This window comes from Lactuca saligna, chromosome 2 (assembly GCF_052625555.1).
Source record: "Lactuca saligna cultivar CGN05327 chromosome 2, ASM5262555v1, whole genome shotgun sequence".
Classification (NCBI taxonomy): domain Eukaryota; kingdom Viridiplantae; phylum Streptophyta; class Magnoliopsida; order Asterales; family Asteraceae; genus Lactuca; species Lactuca saligna.
In genome coordinates this window covers 184,290,196-184,313,323 of record NC_136418.1, presented here as the reverse complement: position 1 = coordinate 184,313,323, position 23,128 = coordinate 184,290,196, and the positions used below count along the sequence as shown (strand labels likewise).

The window sequence follows — 23,128 nt, the reverse complement described above, 5'->3', positions numbered from 1 at the left end:
GCATTTGAAACCAGATTCCCAGTACCATAAGTAGCCAAGAAATAGTGTAATTAATATTAATAATACTTTTATTTAGAAGATAGTTGCTATAGTTGTATTCCCTTTCGAGGATACGAGTTCTATATATCCAGTTTAGTTTTGAAACAAATCTGTCATACCCCCGACCTAGGCGGCAGAACACGTTGGGTTATGCTAATAAGTTAATGGATCACAGACAAATTGAATATTTAGCACAAGTACAATAGTAAACAAATATCATTCATGTTCCATCTTGATATTTGAATACAATGTTTTTACGAATAATTATAATACATGAATTGCCTTAACATATAATCATATGATACAACAAGTAACCTAGGTCACATACAATCAAAGTTGTCTTGAATGTCTGTTTAATGATTTCCTGAGAATAGATGTTGTTTTGAGGGTCAACACAAGGTTGGTGAGTATTACAGGTTTTCTGTTAATACAATAATAATTTTAATAAGTCTAAAAATTATTATCTTTGTATGTTTAACAATAGTTAAAATAGTGATTGCAATGAGTCTTTAAAAGCCCAAAATGTATTTTGGTGTAAGTAAATCCATACTTTAAAATGTGTTTCTAATAAATCCTTGAAAGCCAAAATATATCTTTTTTATAATTAAATACATACTTTAAACTTTGTTCGTAATAAACCTTTGAACATCCTTAAAAATCAAACTGTTATGCTACATAAGTAATTTCACACTTAAAAACAGTTTTGAAAGCAACCAAGCCCATGGTTGTTAGTGATATATATATATATATATATATATATATATATATATATATATATATATATATATATATATATATTAGTTAATGTTTTTAGGGAGTCCTATAACCGAGCTACCTGACTGAATGTACCCCCTACAACGTTTCATTGGACGTTGTAGTAACAATGGTAGATACCTATCACACGCTTCGATTAATCGGTCGAGGCTTGTACCTAGCAACTGTAGGTGGGGATGTCAACGCCGTATAGATCTATACATATGTATCTCGCTCTAAAGATTAACAGGTACAATAGTTTGGGAAGCTAAGTATTTAAACTCAACTAATGAATAATATCCCGCTAAAAAGCCCTTCACTAAAATAAAGTTTGTGAAGAACTCTCAGCCCAAACTTAATTGTGTTTAAGTCAATAGGCATAATGAATATCATTTTCTAGGGTTTATAAAAGCCGAGTATGCTTGATATGTAAGTAAAAGTATAATGTACTCGCATTTATAAAGATGTATATTTCGAAGTAATGAAGACATGTACATGTATAAACGTTATGTATTTAAACATATAAATAAACATGCATAATGATAGTTTGAATCGTTGAAATACTACAAAATTGACAATGTCATATAAAAATCATATATTTTATATCATGTAATATTATTTTGTGTGAACTAGTTATTTCATGATAAAATAACCATAATGTGTATACAAAAAGTTTATACTAATTTATCTTTATCAATATGGTAAATTGTTAAATAATAATATCTTTATAAACTAGATTTATTGTATTTTCGCATAAAAAAAGAAATTGATTTGTATGACCAAAATATTTACGCACAGGTACCCCCTCCCCTCGAAATAATTTAAATATAAAAATGGACGTAAGCACTCACTTTCGTAACATGAGCGAAGCTCGTGGTGTGAAACTTGTCACGAAAGTTGTTAAGTGACGTCGTTGCTCTTGAAGCGAATCACCGAGTGTATTTATATTTCCTAATAAACCAAATGGGTAGTTTTGATATTAATTATTAAGTAGATATGGTGGTCTTTGTTAAAATAAATAGACTCTAGGGTTTGATTTTGCCAAAATATTCTTCATGGACTAATATTGCGAATTATTCCCAAGAAAAAGGTTAAACATGTGCATTTGAATCTGATATGGAGCTCTAGGACTTATTCTATTAGAGTTTTAGATGGGGGGGTTGTTTCTGGATAAATTGAATCACTTTTTTGGGATTGGGATCTATTTTGAATAAAGAATTTAAAATTTGGGGCATTTTAGTCATTTCATAAATCAAAATGCCTTAGGGTTTTCAGTCCCGTATTTAATGGTCCACTTAAAAGGAATTAGAGATCTACCCCGTTTCTTTTGTTCTGATCGGGCATCTGAAGCGAAGGGGATACGAATCGTTCAAGAAAGTCACGAGGCAAACAGATGAACGGGAGAAAGACGAAGGGAATCAAGTATTTGCCACCGGTCGATGACTGATCGTGAAGAAGGTAGAGCGCGTCGGCAGGCGAGAAGGAGGCAAGAAGATGGCTGTGAGGTCCGATGGATTTCGATAGATTGCAGGCTGAGGTTGCGTTTCCGGTGTTCGGACGAACCGCAGGAAGAGAAGTGGCGAATACAGAGGGCTCTCTCTTTCCCGTCTGGGTGCTAGATGCGAAGTAAGATGACGTGCGAAGAGACTTAGGTAAGAGAAGCGAGCCGTGCTTTTCTCGTCCGACTACGAGGTGTGATGAGCGGCGTCGCAAACAGTGGTAGCAGCAAGACGAAACCCTGGAAGCTCTTTGGTCGACGGGAATCGTAGAGAAGGAAAACGAGGGAAAAACGCTCGATCCTTGTCTGGCCGGTCCAAGAGGGAAGGAAACGATCGCTGTATGCGATTTGTTGAAGAAAAAGGGGAGACCGGAGGCAGTCTAGGTATCAGTGTTCGCTGGCACCGGTGATTGCGTTCGGTAGCTACTGAACCTATAATGATGATCAGAAGTGAACCAGGTGGTGGTGGCTATGATTTTTCAACAACAGCAGCAGTCGTCGGTCAAGAGAAAGAGGTCGGGGGATAAGAGGGGGCTGGCGCCTCCTGTGTTTGCTCCGGGGAAACATCCAGTTCGGTGGGTTTTGTTCTCGGTGGTTGAAAGGTATGTGGACGGGGGCGCTCCGGCAGCTCCCCTTTATCTCTTCTTACATCAGTTTTCGTTATTATTATTATTGTTCTTGATCAAAATTCATTGGGAGGATTGGTGTTTGATTTTGGTTTTTGACAGGGAAATATAAAGGGTAGAGGGAACATTGAATGGGTGATAGAGGGGAGAGCTTCGGCAACTACAGTGGGGGCGATGGCAGCTCTACTGCCTTTGAATCTGTATGTTATATGTTTGTATCAGTTGAGCTTGGACAAAACAGGATGAGAGTATCCAACCATATATGTATAGATATTTTGTATATGTGTTGAGTGTATGGATGGATTTTCATTGACAGGAACGAAGACTGGGAAAGGATGTGTTTATGATTCAATCACAGTTAGTTTTTTTTTTTTTTTTTTTTTTTTTTTTTTTTTATTATTTTTTATTGGAGTGTTTGGATAGGAAAAAAAGAGGTGTTTATTGCTTCTTCCCACAATAAGTTAATTTAAGTGTTTGGATAAAATCGAGTTTATTAGGCTAAATAAGCTAATTTTAATAAGCATCCATCCTCATTCTTATTGCTTATTAGTTATTCCCACCACAAATAAGCTATAAGCAATAAGCTAAAAATATAATTCACACATCCCCTAAGTGTTCTACAAGGTTGATAATAAGCATCCGTCCCAATTATGTGTTTTGTGTATGAATTCATGCATTATTTAAAAAAATACATGATTCAATCTTTGGTTTAAACTAGATAAATTATGGTAGCAACCGGTTAATGTCACGTTTCTTATGATATAGTTAATTAATGTATGTATTATAAAATTTATAATAATCTATCTATAAGCGGACCACATGTTGTTTGTTATGCTTTGACATAAATTGTTATATCCGTAAATGATAATATAATGTTACCTCAATTATTAAAACTCACATTTATTGGATTAGATAATAATATATTATTTCCGAAGTGTATTGCCAATAATTAAAATTAAGTTGAAGTTAATAGTTTAAGGTTTTGCGACTAATAAATTTGAAAACGTCTGATTTCTCAAGTTTTATAAATATTTTTAGCAAAAATATTTCAAATGTGAAATTAAATATTGGGTATACCCCGACTCCAAAAATGCTTTCAAAATTTTCATTTGGTGTGAAAGTCCGTCAACGGATGGAAACGGTTTTGACAGTTTTTAAGAAAATAAGTATTATACTAGTTTTGGATTTTTGAAATGGTCGTATCTTTTGCATACGAACTCCGTTTTTGGACATTATTTATATTTTCAGAAACAGGGAAACACGTAGTACGAGACTAGAGTGTTTGTATTGCTCAAAACTACTGAACATAAATTTTAGCTTTTCATATGCATTTCTAAGTTGATGGTTTAGCTGTTTGATTTGTTTGTCAGATTACATATTTTGGAAGTAAGATACCATCTGATATCTTATAATAGGTTAAATGAATTTATTTATTTCACATAAGATGCACTGAAAATCAACAAAACAAATTACAAAGAGATTTACTATGAACTTGACCGTTCGCAGTCCTTGACCTAAATTCCGGGATGTCACATTATCTCCCGTTTAAGGGAATTTCGTCCGGAATATATTTAGTTCCATGTTACTTTGTTATGCTATTATTTTGTTTGTAGTATCGTTTTGTTCTACTAGTGGAGGGAGTACCACTGAAAAGTTATGGATGTTTTTGTTTCATTTGATCCTCACGTTTCCAAGTAAACTCCGGCTCTCTATGAGAATTAAATCAAACATTTACTATAGTTATACAACTTTGTTTGAGGCTTTTGAATTCTCGATCCCATGATCTCCACTGGTTCCTTCACGAAGTAAAGTATAGTGTTGACCTAAATCTCATTGAGAAGAAAGACAAGGTTCTTATTAGAGAGACACTTTTGAAATTACATACATGAAAGGTGTCGTGAATCTTGTCAGATTCTTTGAGGTAATTTGAGTTTGTAAGTCACCGGACCAACCCTGACTGGATTTCAAAAGGTCCGATGTAATGGGGGTCTAGTTTACCTCACTTTACATATCTAATGACACCTTTCTATATTAGAACACTTAGTAGCACATAGTCTCTTACTTTGCATTCTATGGCTTTGCTTCTCGTGTTGAGCTCCTTTTGGTTGAAGATGTATTGAAGGCTTTTGTGGTTGGTAAACCCGACACACTTTGTTTAATAGAGGTAGTCTCTCCAAATTTTTAAGGCAAACACCATAGCTCCTAACTCTATAACGTGGGTAGTGTAGATGGTCTTGTTTGGTTTGAGTTGTATGTATGTATATGCAATGACTTTATTCATTTGCATCAGCACTCATCCTAACTCTTGGTGTGGGACGTCGTTAAATACTATAAAGCTTTATGGTCCTTCTAGGAGAGACAAACTTGGTGCACTAAACAATAATTGTTTCAATTTCTTGAAAGAAGACTATTTTCTTTCTCCCCAATCGAATTTTTGTATTTTTGGGTTAATACAGTGAAAGGCTTGGCTATCATAGAGAAATTATCGATAAATTAATTGTTAATAGCCTGCAAGCCCTAAGAGTTGGCAGTTGGCATACTTCGTTTGGTGTCATTTTTCAGTCCAAGTGGCATAACCAGAAACTTGTAGTAATCGTACTGAGTTCTGAATGCTATCTTTGGAATATCTGTTTCTTGGACTCTGAGTTGATGATCGTGTTAGATTAGTGTCTAAGCTCGTAACCATATTTGGTAAGTACTTGACAGGGTTGTGCATGGTCCTTTTGGGTTGCCTTCACCAAAGCAACTTGACTAGAGAAATAATAAAGAAAGAGGATATTATGATTTATTAATATATTATAAGAATGATATATTAAAAGAGAAATTATATTTGTTTCATTGATATTGGTCAATAATCAATTAAGAATTTATTTTGTGATCAAAAGTAATTAATTAAACTAGAGGGGCTGAATTGTAATTATGTGACAGTTGCAAATTAGGGCAATGGATTCCCTACAGATAGCGTCGACGAATTCAACGGGATAAAGCCCTAGAATTCGTCCATGGATAAGTCTTCTAGACTTGTCTTATCGGCTGCTTAGTGGGCAAACAACCATATAAGGATAAGGACCGAAACCCTAACCTCCACCCTATTTAAGGACCCCTTGGCTAAGGGAATCAACCACTTGATCCCTAGAAGACCTAGAGCTGATTTTCTGCCTCTCCTCTCCTCTCTCTCTCTCTCTCTCTTACCTCTCCATTTGCTCTTGGTGTTTGTGAGCCATTAGAGGTACTACACATGTGTTACATGCTTTCAAAGACAAGAAGATTGAAGATTTGATTTGTTATTACAATATAACAACAAAAGGTATGTAATCCTTCTACCATATAAATTTTGAGATACCTAGGAGCATGCTATGGTTCTTCTTGTGTTGATAATGTTGTGTATCTAATATTGAAAACATAGATCCAAATCTAGGGTTTCATGCACACATAGGATTGTTTGTATAAAACCTATCAGATGGTCGGATCTTAGATCAATCTTTGTGTAGTAACGGGATCCTTTTAGTTGGTCAAATAGGTCATCGATCCTCGGGGGTGGATATCGGTTCTTGATGGTGACTTTATTCAACTCTTAGTAGTCGATGCATATCCTGAACGATCCATCCTTCTATTTTACAACATTATCGGAGCTCCTTATGGAGAGAAGCTTGGTTGGATAAAACTATCGTCAAGAATTTATTGGAGTTCACTGGGTAGTTCTTGCATTTCCGATGCCACCAGGCGATAAGGAGATCTTTCCACTGGTATTGTACCCAGGATCAGGTCGGTTCGAATTTCTACCTGTCTAACTGGAGGTACTTTAGGAATTACATATGGGTGACCGCACACTACAGAATGTCTTTGATTTCCTTACCCTTATCTTGTATATCCACCATGTGGGCCAAGAAAGCGAAGCGTCTCTTTTGCAAACACCTTCTTGCCTTCATGCAAGAGATGGTTCTTAGATTCTTTCCTGATTTGTCTTTGTAGCTCACAAGGGCTTCGTTGTTGGGTTAAGGTATTTAGACGACTTTTTTGTGATGTAAAATTTGTGTTTGATGAAGTTATAACCAATCTATACCGATAATCTCATCGAAACTTCTAATGGTCATATGTATTAGGTTGAAGTGAAATACATAGTTATTCATGGCCTTTCTATAAAACTTAGAGGTGTGACCTCTTAATTTATACATGTTGCAAACCATGCAATTTCCGACACGATGAAAATTGCACTTGGTACAATGGGGTAAAGTCCTAGAGTAGGTCTTTGATTGAGTGCGGTCATTTATGATTACAGGGTACACAACCATAGGTTTTGGATTGGGTTTGTGGTGTTTGAAGTTCCCTTTTGACTTGCCATGGAACTTCCTTTTTTCATTCCCAATATGGTTCTTTTTGGTTTTTGGGGTTATGGCACCCTAACGGATACACTACTCAGTAAATTGGTAGGCCAAATGCTTGGCATTATCAAAGTTAGTGGGTCTGGATGCAGTAACCAGACCTTGAACTGGTGGACTTCATCCCCAGATGTACCCTTCGATATTTTTGTATTCCGGGTCACCATTCTTGAGAAAAGGTTTACGAGGTCGTTAAATCCGGAGATGTATGCAGTCCTCTCCAATCCTTTCATGGTAAAGTTCCAAACTATATATATTGATCGATTCTAGAAATCCTATAGATTTCCAAATTATAGGGAGAAAATTGAAATCCTACCGATTCCAGATGATAGAGAGAGAAGTTTGGGGACTACTAAATGATTGATTAGGAACTATGGGTTTCTCTACTACGACGGTAGCGGAGCTATTCATTCTTTGTTCTTCATTTGATTTAGGAAAACTAGGAAAATCTTAATGCCATCCCATATTTTTAAGTATTTTTAAAATGTACATGTTCTTTTGGGGTTGATGTATGGTTTCTAAGGTACTAAGTTTCTACAACGAACTTGAGAACATCCATCAATCTCTAAAACTTTCAACTATTGTAATTTGTTAAACTCCTTGCTCAAGGTTGGTTGTTCGCCGACCCGACCATAAATAATATAAGTGTACGTTCAAGGTTTATTTATGGTATGACTTATGTATGGTACTAACTTTAATTGAGGTTTTGACCTAAAGGGTTGAGTTGGTAGCTTTTGTTGGAGGCATGTTAGAATTTTATTAAGTATTCTCATTGCAGGTCAGAGTATATATAACTATTACATATTATTGTTGGTGGGTTTGCAGTATTATTAAATTTTGTTTGGTACTCTAAGACTTCCAATTACAAACGAGGGACAGATATGAAACACCGGAGGGCAGGACCATTTTAGCAATTAAGTCGTTCTTAAATCCAACAACCCAAGCGACATTTGAAACCAGATTCCCAATACCATAAGTAGCCAAGAAGTAGTGTACTTAATATTAATAATACTTTTAGTTAGTAGATAGTTGCTATAATTGTATTCGCTTTCGAGGATACGAGTTCTATATATCCAGTTTAGCTTTGAAACAAATCTGTCATACCCCCGACCGAGGCAGGAGAACACGTCGGGTTGTGCGAATAAGTTCATGGATCACAGACAAATTGAATATTTAGCACAAGTAATAGTAAACAAATATCATTCATGTTCCATCTTGATATTTGAATACAATGTTTTTACGAATAATAATAAGACATGAACTTCCTTAACAGATAGTCATATAATACAACAAGTAAAGTAGGTCACATACAATCAAAGTTGTCTTGAATGTCTGTTTAAAGATTTCCTGAGAATAGATGTTGTTTTGAGGGTCAACACAAGGTTGGTGAGTGTTACATGTTTTCTGCTAATACAATAATAACTTTAATAAGTCTAAAAAGTTTTATCTTTGTATGTTTAACAATAGTTAAAATAGTGATTGCAACGAGTCTTTAAAAGACCAAAATGTATTTTGTTGTAAGTAAATCCCTATTTTAAAATGTGTTTGTAATAAATATTTGAAAGCCAAAATGTATATTTTGTATAAGTAAATACATACTTTAAACTTTGTTCGTAATAAACCTTTGAACATCCTTAAAAACCAAACCGTTATCCTACATAAGTAATTCCATACTTAAAAACAGTTTCGAAAGCAACCAAGCCCATGGTTGTTAGTGATATATATATATACATATATATATATATATATATATATATATATATATATATATAGTAATTAATGTTTTTAGGGAGTCCTATAACCGAGCTATCTGACTGAATGTGCCCCTATAACGTTTCATTGGAAGTTGTAGTAACAATGGTAGATACCTCTCACCCGCTTCGATTAATCGGTCGAGGGTTGTACCTAGCAACTGTAGGTGGGGATGTCAACCCCGTATAGATCTATACATATGTATCTCGCTCTGAAGATTAACAGGTACAATAGTTTGGGGAAGTTAAGTATTTAAACTCAACTAATGAGTAATGTCCCACTAAAAATCCCTTAACTAAAAAAAAGTTTGTGAAGAACTCTCAGCCCAAACTTAATTGTGTTTATGTCGGTAGGCATAATGAATATCATTTTCTAGAGTTTATAAAAGCTGAATATGCTTGATATGTATGTAAAAGTATAATGTACTCGCTTTTATAAAGACGTATGTTTCAAAGTAATGAAGACATGTACATGTATATACGTTATGTATTTAAACATATAAATAAACATGCATAATGATAGTTTGAATCCTTGAAATACTACAAAATTGACAATGTCACATAAAAATCATATATTTTATATCATGTAATATTATTTTGTGTGAATTCGTTATTTCACCATAAAATAACCATAATATGTATACAAAAAGTTTATACTAGTTTATCTGTAACAATATGGTAAATTGTTAAATAATAATACTAGTGCACAGTCCGAATATCGAATTTTAGTTTGAGCGGTTTTTGGCTTATGCAACCTAAATGAGAGTTGAAGATCTCATTAATAGGAACTCAACGATAAAAAGATAGACGAAAACGGAGTCTGTATGAAGGAGTTACGCATTCTTCGCGGTCATTTAATAGTCTAAACGCCTCCTACTGTTAAATTTAAGATCGGTCGAGAATTAGCCAACGAATTCAAAATGAAAGTTTGAGATCTTATTTTACCTACACGTGGATATAAATAACGTCAAAAATGGAGCTCGTATGGGAAAGTTACGGATTTTAGAAGTCGGAAGTGTCCCGTGCGAAAATGGGTGACGTGGCACAATCTTAGCCATTGCTTTCTCCCCAAGGCTTGCCACCAGATGGTGACATTTGGCACCAAGTTCAGCCACATTTCACCCTATAAATACTACCTCTCCTACCCTCATTTTCTTCACACATTTCCCATTCTTTCTTCTTTTTACTCTCTTTACTCTCTCTCTAGAACCTCTCTCTAGCCCCGAAACCCCCCGAAAAGCCTAGGGAACCTTCCTAGCACGAGGCGCAAGCCCCGGAGTGTTCGACGACTCCGAGAAGAAGAACTTTTCGGCTCATAAACGCTGCTCCAAGCAAAGTCTGGTTTTCTATAAAACCCGCTGTAAGTGAGCTACGCCTACGCTATTTTTAATATAGGTTTTATTTAATTATAGTAACGTTATTAGGAATTTATAATAAATACTTGGGCTATTATTATGGGTTATATAAGTATTTTTGTTAACACTTATATAATAGTAATAATAGCTAGACTATTAACTAGTGGTAATACTATTAGGTTTCGTCGAAGGAAATTATTTTTAAGAAGCGAAGCGTTGTCTGAGTTCGGAATCACCACCTTTTCAGGTGAGTGGATAGTTACTTTCATCTTACACATAGATATGAAGTATTTTATATATTACGTGCTATGTGTGCATATTATCTGTATACTTGCTATCTATGCTGGATGAATGTTTTTATACAAGTTTTAAATGATTTAAACTGTATATGTATTTTATATCTACAAAAATGTTGGGGTAAAACATGGGTAGATGTAATAAGACGATGTGTGATAAAATGCTGAGAGGCCTCGATGTTGTTGTTGTTGATCTAGTCATCTAGCGGAGTATAGATGACGACCACAGACTCTTCTAGACAGTCCAGTGGAACGCTGGCAGGCTCGCAACTTGTAGGTGTTTGTGAACGACGTGTTCACCGGTGTACTCCATCCCCCACATGGTTACCTTTAGGACATTTATTGCTAAGGAACCCCCTTAGCAGTGGTGTCCATCCTGATGGTGATCCTTAGGCTAGGTCCCTTATGATAGGTGTTTAAGGACGTAAAGTGAGGATACGAGAACGGGTAATCGGTTTATTGCTGATTGATGAAATTAATAAACTTATTTATTGTGTGTTGAAAACCCTATGTGCTCACCAGGCTCCCAAGCCTGACTCACTCAATTTCTTGCATGACAGGTAGTGGAGCATGAGCATAGATGTGATGTTTTGGATGAGGGATTACGGATATAGGCCTATAGATACGAAACAATGTAGTAAGGCTTATATTGTATTGTTTATGCTTTTGATCTGTATCAAACATGACATCCCAAGTCTTTTAATGAAATACATTTCCTTGGAAATGCTTTTGATAAATCTTTAACATATTATTGTTTTGGGACAAATTCCGCAACTCTTTTATTTAAAATGTTACTCTGATTTTCAAACAAAGCATAAACAAAATCGGTCTTTTCTGGCCGTGATTTTGGGGATGTCACACAACTGCAAGTGGGGATGTCAACCCCGTATAGATCTATACATATGTATCTCGCTCTCAAGATTAACATGTACAATAGTTTGGGGAAGCTAAGTATTTAAACTCAACTAATGAATAATATCCCACTAAAAAGCCCTTCACTAAAAAAAAGTTTGTGAAGAACTCTCTGCCCATACTTAATTGTGTTTAAGTCAGTAGGCATAATGAATATCATTTTCTAGAGTTTATAAAAGCCGAGTATGCTTGATATGTATGTAAAAGTATAATGCACTCGCTTTTATAAAGATGTATATTTCGAAGTAATGAAGACATGTACATGTATAAACGTTATGTATTTAAACATATAAATAAACATGCATAATGATAGTTTGAATCCTTGAAATACTACAAAATTGACAATGCTACATAAAAATCATATATTTTATATCATGTAATATTATTTTGTGTGAACTAGTTATTTCACGATAAAATAACCATAATACATAAACAAAAATTTTATACTAGTTTATCTGTATCAATATGGTAAATTATAAATAATAATATCTTTATAAACTAGATTTATTGTATTTTCGCATAAAAAAAAGAAATTGATTTGTATAACCAAAATATTTACGCACAGGTACACCCCCCCCCCCCCCGGAAATAATTTAAATATAAAAATGACCGTAAGCACTCACTTTCAAAACATGAGCGAAGCTCGGGGTGTGAAACTTGTCACGAAAGTTGTTAAGTTACGTCGTTGCTCTTGAAGCGAACCACCGAGTGTATTTATATTTCCGAATAAACCAAAGGGGTAGTTTTGATATTATTTATTAAGTAGATATGGTGGTCTTTGTTAAAATAAATAGACTCTAGGGTTTGATTTTGCCAAAAGCATTCTTCAGGGACTAATATTGCGAATTATTCCCAAGACAAAGGTTAAACATGTGCATTTGAATCTGATTTGGAGCTCTATGACTTATTCTGTTAGAGTTTTAGATGGAGCGGTTGTTTCTGGATAAATTGAATCACTTTTTTTGGGATTGGGACCTATTTTGAATAAAGAATTTAAAATTGGGGGCATTTTAGTCATTTCATAAATCAAAATGCCTTAGGGTTTTCAGTCCCGTATTTAATGGTCCACTTAAAAGGAATTAGAGCTTTACCCCGTTTCTTTTGTTCTGATCGGGCATTTGAAGCGAAGGGGATACGAATCGTTCAAGAAAGTCACGAGGCAAACAGATGAACGGGAGAAAGACGAAGGGAATCAAGCATTTGCCACCGGTCGATGACTGATCGTGAAGAAGGTAGAGCGCGTCGGCAGGCGAGAAAGAGGCAAGAAGATGGCTGTGAGATCCGACGGATTTCGATAGATTGCAGGCTGAGGTTGCGTTTCCGGTGTTCTGTCGAACCGAAGGAAGAGAAGTGACGAATACAGAGGGCTCTCTCTTTCCCGTCTGGGTGCTAGATGCGAAGTAAGATGACGTGCGAAGAGACTTAGGTAAGAGAAGCGAGCCGTGCTTTTCTCGTCCGACTACGAGGTGTGATGAGCGGCGTCGCAAACAGTGGTAGCAGCAAGACGAAACCCTGGAAGCTCTGTGGTCGACGGGAATCGTAGAGAAGGAAAACGAGGGGAAAAGGCTCGATCTTTGTCTGGCCGGTCCAAGAGGGAAGGAAACGATCGCAGGTATGCGATTTGTTGAAGAAAAAGGGGAGACCGGAGGCAGTCTAGGTTTCAGTGTTCGCTGGCACCGGTGATTGCGTTCGGTAGCTACTGAAGCTATAATGATGATCGGAAGTGAACCAGGTGGTGGTGGCTATGATATTTCAACAACAGCAGCAGTCGTCGGTCAAGAGAAAGAGGTCGGGGGATAAGAGGGTGCTGGCGCCTCCGGTGTTTGCTCCGGGGAAACATCCACTTCGGTGGGTATTGTTCTCGGTGGTTGAAAGGTATGTGGACGGGGGCGCTCCGGCAGCTCCCCTGATCTCTTCTTATTATTATTATTTTTCTTGATCAAAATTCATTGGGAGGATTGGTGTTTGATTTTGGTTTTTGACAGGGAAATATAAAGGGTAGAGGGAACATTGAATGGGTGATAGAAGGGAGAGCTTCGGCAACTACAGTAGGGGCGATGGCAGCTCTACTGCCTTTGAATATGTATGTTATTTCTTTGTATCGGTTGAGCTTGCACAAAAGAGGATGAGAGTATCCAACCATATATGTATAGATATCTTGTATATGTGTTGAGTGTATGGATGGATTTTCATTGACAGGAACGAAGACCGGAAAAGGATGTGTTTATGATTCAATCACAATTTTTTTTTTAAGGATGGAACACGTTTAAGTGTTCTACAAGGTTGATAAAAGGGTGCAGGCTATATTTTTATCATTTCCAGCTTGTATTTGTACAACTGTGTTGGAGTGTTGTATTGCCTAATCCCTTTGAGTGTTGTAATTCATCAAAACAAAATTTAGAAGTAATTTATTTATTTATTTGTATTTATGTATTTATTTGTTTGTATTTCGTGTGAATTTTGGAATGATGAATTTTTCTATGTATTTTGTGTAGTGAGTTGTATATTTGATTCAATGGATATGTATTGGTGTATGTATTGGTGAGAAATTATATCGGTTCAATATTTATGTGTTTTGTGTATGAATTCATGCATTATTTAAAAAAATTCATGATTGAATCTTTGGGTTAAAACTAGATAAACTATGGTAGCAACCGGATAATGTCACGTTTCTTATGATATAGTTAATTAATGTATGTATTATAAAATTTATAATAATCTATTATGATATAGTTAATTAATGTATGTATTATAAAATTTATAATAATCTATCTATAAGCTGACCACAAGTTGTTAGCTATGCTTTGACATAAATTGTTATATCCGTAAATGATAATATAATGTTACCTCAATTATTAAAACTCACATTTATTGGATTGGATAATAATATATTATTTCCAAAGTGTATTGCCAATAATTAAAATTAGGTTGAAATCAATAGTTTAAGGTTTCGCGATTAATAAATCTGAAAACGTCTGATTTCTAAAATTTTATAAATATTTTTACCAAAAATATTTCAATTGTCAAACTTAAATATTGGGTATACCCCGACTCCAAAAATGCTTTCGAAATTTTCATTTGGTGTGAAAGTCCGTCAACGGATGGAAACGGTTTTGATAGTTTTTAAGAATTCAGTATTAAAATAGTTTTGGATTTTTGAAATTATCGTATCTTTTGCATACGAACTCCGTTTTTGGACATTATTTATATTTTCTGAAACAGGGAAACACGTACTAAGAGACTAGAATGTTTGTATTGCTCAAAACTACTTAACATAAATTTTAGCTTTTCATATGCATTTCTAAGTTGATGTTTGAGTTGTTTGATTTGTTTGTCACATTACATATTTGAAAGTAAGATACCATCTGATATCTTATAATAGTTGAAACGAATTTATTTATTTCACATAAGATGCACCGAAATTCAACGAAACAAATTACAAAGAGATTTACTGTGAACTTGATGTTCGCAGTCTTGGACCTAATTTCCGGGATGTCACATTACCTCCCCGTTAAGGGAATTTAGTCCCGAATATATTAAGTTCTAGGTTACTTTGTTCTGCTATTATTTTGTTTGTAGTATCGTTTTGTTCTACTAGTGGAGGGAGCACCACTGAAAAGTTCTGGATGTTTTTATTTCGTTTGATCCTCACGTTTCCAAGTAAACTCCGGGTCTCTACAAGAGTTCCATCAAACATTTACTATAGTTATGTGGCTTTGTTTGAGGCTTTTGAATTCTCGATCCCATGATCTCCACCGCTTCCTTCGCGAAGTAAAGTAAAGTGTTGACCTAAATCTGATCGAGAAGAAAGACAAGGTTCTTATTAGAGATACACTTTTGAAATTACATACATGAAAGGTGTCGTGAATCTTGTCGGATTCTTTGAGGTAATTTGAGTCTGTAAGTCACCGGACCAACCCTGACTGGATTTCAATAGGTCCGATGTAATGGGGGTTTAGTTTACCTCGCTTTACATATCTAATGACACCTTTCTATATTAGAACACTTAGTAGCACATGGTCTCTTACTTTGCATTCTATGGACTTGCTTCTCGCGTTGAGCTCCTTTTGGTTGAAGATGTGTTGAATGCTTTTGTGGTTGGTGAACACGACACACTTTGTTCCGTAGAGGTAGTGTCTCCAAAATTTTAAGGCAAACACCATAGCTCCTAACTCTATGCCGTGGGTAGTGTAGATGGTCTTGTTTGGTTTTTGTTGTATGTATGTATATGCAATGACTTTATGCCTTTGCATCAGCACTCATCCTAACTCTTGGTGTAGGATGTCGTTAAATACTATAAAGTTTTATGTTCCTTCTAGGAGAGACAAACTTGGTGCACTGAACAATAATTGTTTTAATTTCTTGAAGGCAAACTCTTTTCTGTCTCCCCAATCGAAATTTTGTCTTTTTGGGTAAATACAGTGAGAGGCTTGGCTATCATAGAGAAATTCTCGATAAATTTCCGCTAATAGCCTACAAGCCCTAAGAGTTGATAGTTGGCATACTTCGTTTGGTGTCATTTTTCAGTCCAAGTGGCATAACCAGAAACATGTAGTAACCGTACCGAGTTCTGAATGCTATCTTTGGAATATCTATTTCTTGGACTCTGAGTTGATGATAGTATTGGATTAGTGTCTAACCCCGTAACCATATTTGGTAAGGACTTGACCCGGTTGTGCATGGTTTTTTTGGGTTCATACGTGAAACTTATCATCCTATATTGAACCCTATATCAAATCACTACTAAAAAGGTGAGTTCATACCCCTACAAATTACAATCTTATATTCTTTTAATTGCTTTTAAATACTTTTAGGGGGAGAATACAAGTAGAACACAATATAATTGTGTTAAACCACTTACATATGAAAACGTCAAATAAAAGGATTTCTTATACTCAACCACTTGTTGAAACCATTTTAAAACTATTTTAGACTGCTGTGTATTATCAAATTTGTATTCATTTATTTATTTAAGTATAAGTATGCTTTAATGGACTTAGGACTATTGCTAAATACCTTGACTCCTATTCCTTGTTTGGTTATGGGCTTAGGGTAGGATCACCAGTCTGACTGTAGGCTAAATCACAGTTATACTTGCAGAATATATACATGAATACTAAACACCGTTTTTAAAGTACATACTAAACTCAGTTGCATACATTGGGCAAATGAGTCTTTTCTACAAATCAGTAACAGTTCAAAAAAACATGCTAGTAAACTATAATAGGTATAGTTTAGAGGATCATACATACTATTACTAGAACAGAGGAACAAACATGAGTCAATACATACATGCTATTACTAGAACATAGAAACATACATGAGTCAATACATACATACTATTACTATTCATTTACAAGAACAAGAAGGAAAATACATACTATAACAAGAACAAGAAGGAACATCCATGCTTTAACCAGAACAAGATAACTAAAATGTGAGATACTATTTCATGGCATAGCAATATCCTTGCTATGTCACGTTTTTAACCAGGGTCTCCTGGAGGGAGAGCATGAGTTTTTGTATAGATCTATACCGGATTGACAATCCTACACCTTGATGTTAGGTATAGTAGGACCTGCAAGTCTACGGGTGACAAATGTCATATCATTTTCAACGTTTGAAGGACGTCGTGTTTTATACTAGTCAATCAAGCGTGGTTATAACCTTATCACATTTTAACCTTAAATTAACCAGTTTGGTTACAAGGTAGTTAATGCATCAGTAGCGTATTTTATATAAAACTACTATAAATCTTCATTTTCCATTTACATTCATACAGTGATATTCTCACATGAGAAATGCATACTATTTTTCGAGTAAAGATAGTTACCTATATGGAAAAAATACATTTATACTATTTCAAATACAAACATACATTTTAAACTTGATTCAAGAGAATAGAGCATACAAACAGTTGAGTCTTGGTAGAAGACTACTTTTCATTTTAGAAGAAAATAAAAGATTTTCTAGAAATTATACAAACATGTTTATTATACATAGACAAACATATTCATGAAACAAATGCAAAAAATTGACACAAAAGTACTTATGCACTCACTCAAATTTATGTTGATAATCTCTTTCAAAATAACTAGTATCCCCCCCCCCCGCCCCCTTCTGGGTGCTAGGTGCTATATGCGAGGTAAGATGACGAATGCAGAGGGCTCTCTCTTTTCCTTCTGGGTGCTAGATGCGAGGTAAGATGACGTCCGAAGAGACTTAGGTAAGAGAAGCGAGCCATGCTTTTCTCGCCCGACTACGAGGTGTGATGAGCGGCGTCGCAAACAGTGTTAGCAGCAAGACGAATACCTGGAAGCTCGGTGGTCGACGGGAATCGTAGATAAGGAAAACTAGGGGAAAAGGCTCGATCCTTGTCTGGCCGGTCCAAGAGGGAAGGAAACGATCGCAGGTATGCGATTTGTTGAAGAAAAAGGGGAGACGGAGGCAGTCAAGGGTTCAGTGGTGCTGGATCACTGACACTGGTGATTGAGTTCGGTAGCTACTGAAGCTATAATAATGATCGGAAGTGAACCAGGTGGTGGTGGATCGCTGGATCGCTGGCACCGGTGATTGAGTTCAGTAACAACAGCAGTAGTCGTCGGTCAAAAGAAAGAGGCTGGGGGATAAGAGGGGTTGGCGCCTCCTGTGTTTGCTCCGGCGAAACACCCACTTCGGTAGCTCCCCTGATCTCTTCTTACATCAGTTATTATTATTATTATTATTATTATTATTATTATTATTATTATTATTATTATTATTATTATTATTATTATTATTATTATTATTGGGAGGATTGGTGTTTGATTTTGGTTTTTGATAGGGAAATATAAAGGGTAAAGGGAACATTGAATGGGTGATAGAGGGGAGAGCTTCGGCAACTATAATGGGGGCAATGGCAGCTCTACTGCATTTGAATCTGTATGTTATTTCTTTGTATCAGTTGTGCTTGGACAAAAGAGGATGAGAGTATCCAACCATATATGTATAGATATCTTGTATATGTGTTGAGTGTATGGATGGATTTTCATTGATAGGAACGAAGACTGGAAAAGGGTGTGTGTTTATGATTCAATCACAGTTGTTTTTAAGGAACACGTTTAAGTGTTCTACAAGGTTGATAAAAGGGTGCAGGCTATATTTTTATCATTTTCAGCTTGTATTTGTACAATTGTGTTGGAGTGCTGTATTGCCTAATCCCTTTCAGTGTGTAATTCATCAAAACAAAATTTAGAAGTAATTTATTTATTTATTTGTATTTATTTATTTATTTGTTTGTATTTGGTGTGAAATTTGGAATGATGAATTTTTCTATGTATTTTGTGTATATATTGTGTATTGAGTTGTATATTTGTATCGATTCAATAATTATGTGTTTTGTGTATGAATTCATGCATTATTTAAAAAAAATACATGATTGAATCTTTAGGTTAAACTAGATAAATTATGGTAGCAACCGGTTAATGTCATGTTTCTTATGATATAGTTAATTAATGTATGTATTATAAAATTTATAATAATCTATCTATAAGCTGACCACATGTTGTTAGTTATGCTTCGATATAAATTGTTATATCCGTAAATGATAATATAATGTTACCTCAATTATTAAAACTCACATTCATTTGATTGGATAATAATATATTATTTCCAAAGTGTATTGCCAATAATTAAAATCAAGTTGAAATCAATAGTTTAAGGTTTCGCAATTAATAAATCTGAAAAAGTTTGATTTCTCAACTTTTATAAATATTTTTACCAAAAATATTTCAAATGTGAAATTAAATATTGGGTATACCCCGACTCCAAAAATGCTTTCAAAATTTTCATTTGGTGTGAAAGTCCGTCAACGGATAGAAACGGTTTTGTCAGTTTTTAAGAAATCAGTATTATACTAGTTTTGGAGTTTTGAAATGGTCGTATCTTTTGCATACGAACTCCGTTTTTGGACGTTCTTTATATTTTCGGAAACAGGAAAACACGTAGTACGAGACTAGAGTGTTTGTATTGCTCAAAACTACTTGACATAAATATTTAGCTTTTCATATGCATTTCTAAGTTGATGTTTGAGTTGTTTGATTTGTTTGTCAGATTACATATTTGGAAGTAAGATACCATATGGTATCTTATAATAGTTGAAATGAATTTATTTATTTCACATAAGATGCACTGAAACTCAACGAAACAAATTACAAAGAGATTTACTGTGAACCTGACCGTTCACAATCATTGACCTAAATTCCGGGATGTCACGTTACCTCCCAGTTAAGGGAATTCCGTCCTGAATATATTAAGTTCTAGGTTACTTTGTTCTACTATTATTTTGTTTGTAGTATCGTTTTGTTCTACTAGTGGAGGGAGCACCACTGAAAAGTTATGGATGTTTTTGTTTCATTTGATCCTCACATTTCCAAGTAAACTCCAGCTCTCTACAAGAGTTCCATCAAACATTACTATAGTTATACGGATTTGTTTGAGGCTTTTGAATTCTGGATCCCATGATCTCCACCGGTTCCTTCACGAAGTAAAGTAAAGTGTTGACCTAGATCTCATCGAAAAGAAAGACAAGGTTCTCATTAGAGAGTCTAAGTGGTGCACCTCTATAACTTCCAGTACTTCATAGAAGGAGCAACCATATTAGAATACTATTTCATTTCTTGATAGAATTAGCCAAGGATTAGCTCGCACACTTGTTGACCAAAGCTTTAAAATCATATTTTTTCAGAAGATATGAATGGAGATAAACTAACTGCACTATGCACTAAGGGTATTCACAATGGATTAAAGTTATTAGAGTTTAATTGATTAACACATCATCATTTTACTTAATATACAACTCTATATTAATTTTCCTAGAATGCATAGAGTTCAATGGAATATATATTTAATAGTTAAAATGTTTCCTTTTTTCCATTGAATAGTTCAATGGTCATTGAACTCCATATCTATTGACTGCCAACATGGCATCCCATAATGTCAGAGTTTAATCCATTGAATGCCAATTAGGTATGCCACCTCATTCAACTCTTCCATTAAATTATTCATTGTGAATGCTCTAAGTTTAATTAGGGTTTAAACTTTAAGTAAATTATGGTCTTTAAAAAGAAAGTAGCACATTTTGCTAGACTGAATCTGGTATCTCCTTGAAATTCTTTCTCTACAACAAAATCATCACTAAGGATCAATGTAAAGTTCAGATTGTAAAAATCATGACATTTTTTTGCAGCAGGGTAGATAAATACGCTTCTTCCCTACACATTTTCAAACCCCGGTGTAAAAGGCACGCCAGTTGCCGGAAGCCATTCGTTGCCTGACAGGAACTCAGCAACTGTGAAAGGTAGTGCGATCTTAGGATCTGTTATGACATGGTAGCCAGGCCATTTGACCCTCCCACTAGTAGGTGAACCTGGTCCAGAATTCTCGTACTCTCCGTAATATATCGTTTGATTATAACCCCAACTATCAAGCCACCCTTCCGGGTCCACCAAGTCATCAAGAAAAGACTGCATATAAACGGTCCGGGCGCGTGCAAACCACGGTCTTCCTAGGAAAGCAGCTTTGTACTGATCGATTACAGGCTTAAGATCATTTCCAGCAGTTATCTTACACCCTTGCAGTGTATATCCAGACGTTTCGTTTTCATATTTCCGTCCATTAGCAGTCACCACTAACCCTCCTCCGGGCCGTGGTCTCCGAAGGAAGATTTGACAATCTTGGAACACGGCTGCAGCGTCGCCGAAAATGAAATCAACTGTGCCGAAGATCTTGCATTCTTTGTAGAACTGTCTACTAGAATAAGTAAAAAGTGTGTCTTGGTAGCCCTCAATGCTGCAGTGATAGAAGGCTGATTTGTCGGAGCTGGTGAGGAGTGCCACCGCTTGCTCTCCCAGTGGCCCCGCCGTGTTCCGGAACGTCATATCTCGAGCTATAAATCCACGACCGTAGATTTCTGCCATCGATACAAAACAAACTCTGAGTTAATTAAGTATATGAAAAAATAATACTATAAAGAAAACGAGACATGAACTTACGAAACGTAGCTGATCCCTTCAAGTCACCAACATTTACCGTTTTCAGCACGTCATCACCTGAACGCCGGCTACCGGTGATGATCGTCTTATTTATTCCGTCACCAAACATCGTTATAAGCTCTACTGTCCTTGGAATCAGAACGTTTTCTTCATAAATCCCAGCCTTCACGTATATCACATACCTCCCGGGATGTGGCCGGTTAATTGCGGAATCTACAGCTTCTTGAACCGATTTAAAATCACCTGAGCCATCATGAGCAACCACAACGTCCGGCCTTGGCTTGTCCTCATAGCGAAAATAGTCCGAATCCACGACACCAGGAGTATTAGTACTACTACCCTTCATGAGAACACTAATAGCCAAAGAGTTGAGTATTAGTAGTGTTAAATTGGTAGAAATAAGGGGTAGCATTGTGTCGGTCTTATTAATCAACTCGAATCCTTTTTCACAGACGTTGATATAGGCTAAACTAGCACTGAGCCATGTCTGGACGTCAAGTGGGTTTGGCTGGAGGGTGTTGTTCTGAATCATGTTAAGTGTGAAAACGACCCCGTCAAAGTCGTCAACGCAGCTACGCCACTGGCTTTTCCCTGGAACATTTGGGTACTTGGACTCGATCCCTTGGGCACGTTTCAGAACTATACGTGCCTCATCTATGGCTGCTTCTACAGTCATATCCAGGAATTGTTTTGTAGATATGGTGGCCATGGTGGGGTTACGGAGGAGAACATACTGATTGCAGGTTTCATAGTGTGGGGTTTGGGTGCACCACCAGTTTACGGTGCCGACCCTGGTAGTTTCCGATGAGCAAGAGAAGATGAATGAAATGGCTAGGCATATGAAGAGTGCAAGCTTTAATGTCATGTTTGGATTTATAGATAAATTTATTTTCTTGAAATGCTATTTATAATATACTCAAGTTGTACCAAATGCCGAATATTGGTAAAATTTTGCATTAATGCCAAGTCGTTGACATATATATTTGATATTACAATAATACATTATATTTTTCATATTATAGTAATATTTCATCTTAAAGAATGCGAAATCACATATTATTCTGTTTTTTTTTTTTCTTTTACCATTTTTCTAAATATTTAATATTGATTGAAATTTTTTAATAAATTTCTAATTTTTCTCAAAAAAAGGTTCTAATTGTTTAACTTTATGAATAAAAAACAAATGGACAAATTTATTCAATTTATATTTCTTTTTAAAATGTTCAAAAGGTCATGAAACTGGATTATAAATTTATATATATATATATATATATATATATATATATATATATATATATATATATATATATATATATTTTGTTGATTTCCTTAAAATTTGTATATATAATATATAAACGTATTTTTAACTATTTCTGTAATATATATATATATATATATATATATATATATATATATATATATATATATATATATATATAAAAGTTCAATTAAGAAAATAAAAAATATTGACAATGGAAAATCATTCCT

The 23,128-nt window shown here is 35.3% G+C and overlaps 1 pseudogene; it reads right to left on the bottom strand.

The window, feature by feature from the left end:
- Positions 1-20,860: 20,860 nt before the first annotated feature.
- LOC145030493 (pectinesterase pseudogene) lies at positions 20,861-22,505 on the bottom strand (annotated as a pseudogene).
- Between the last annotated feature and the right edge of the window lie 623 nt (positions 22,506-23,128).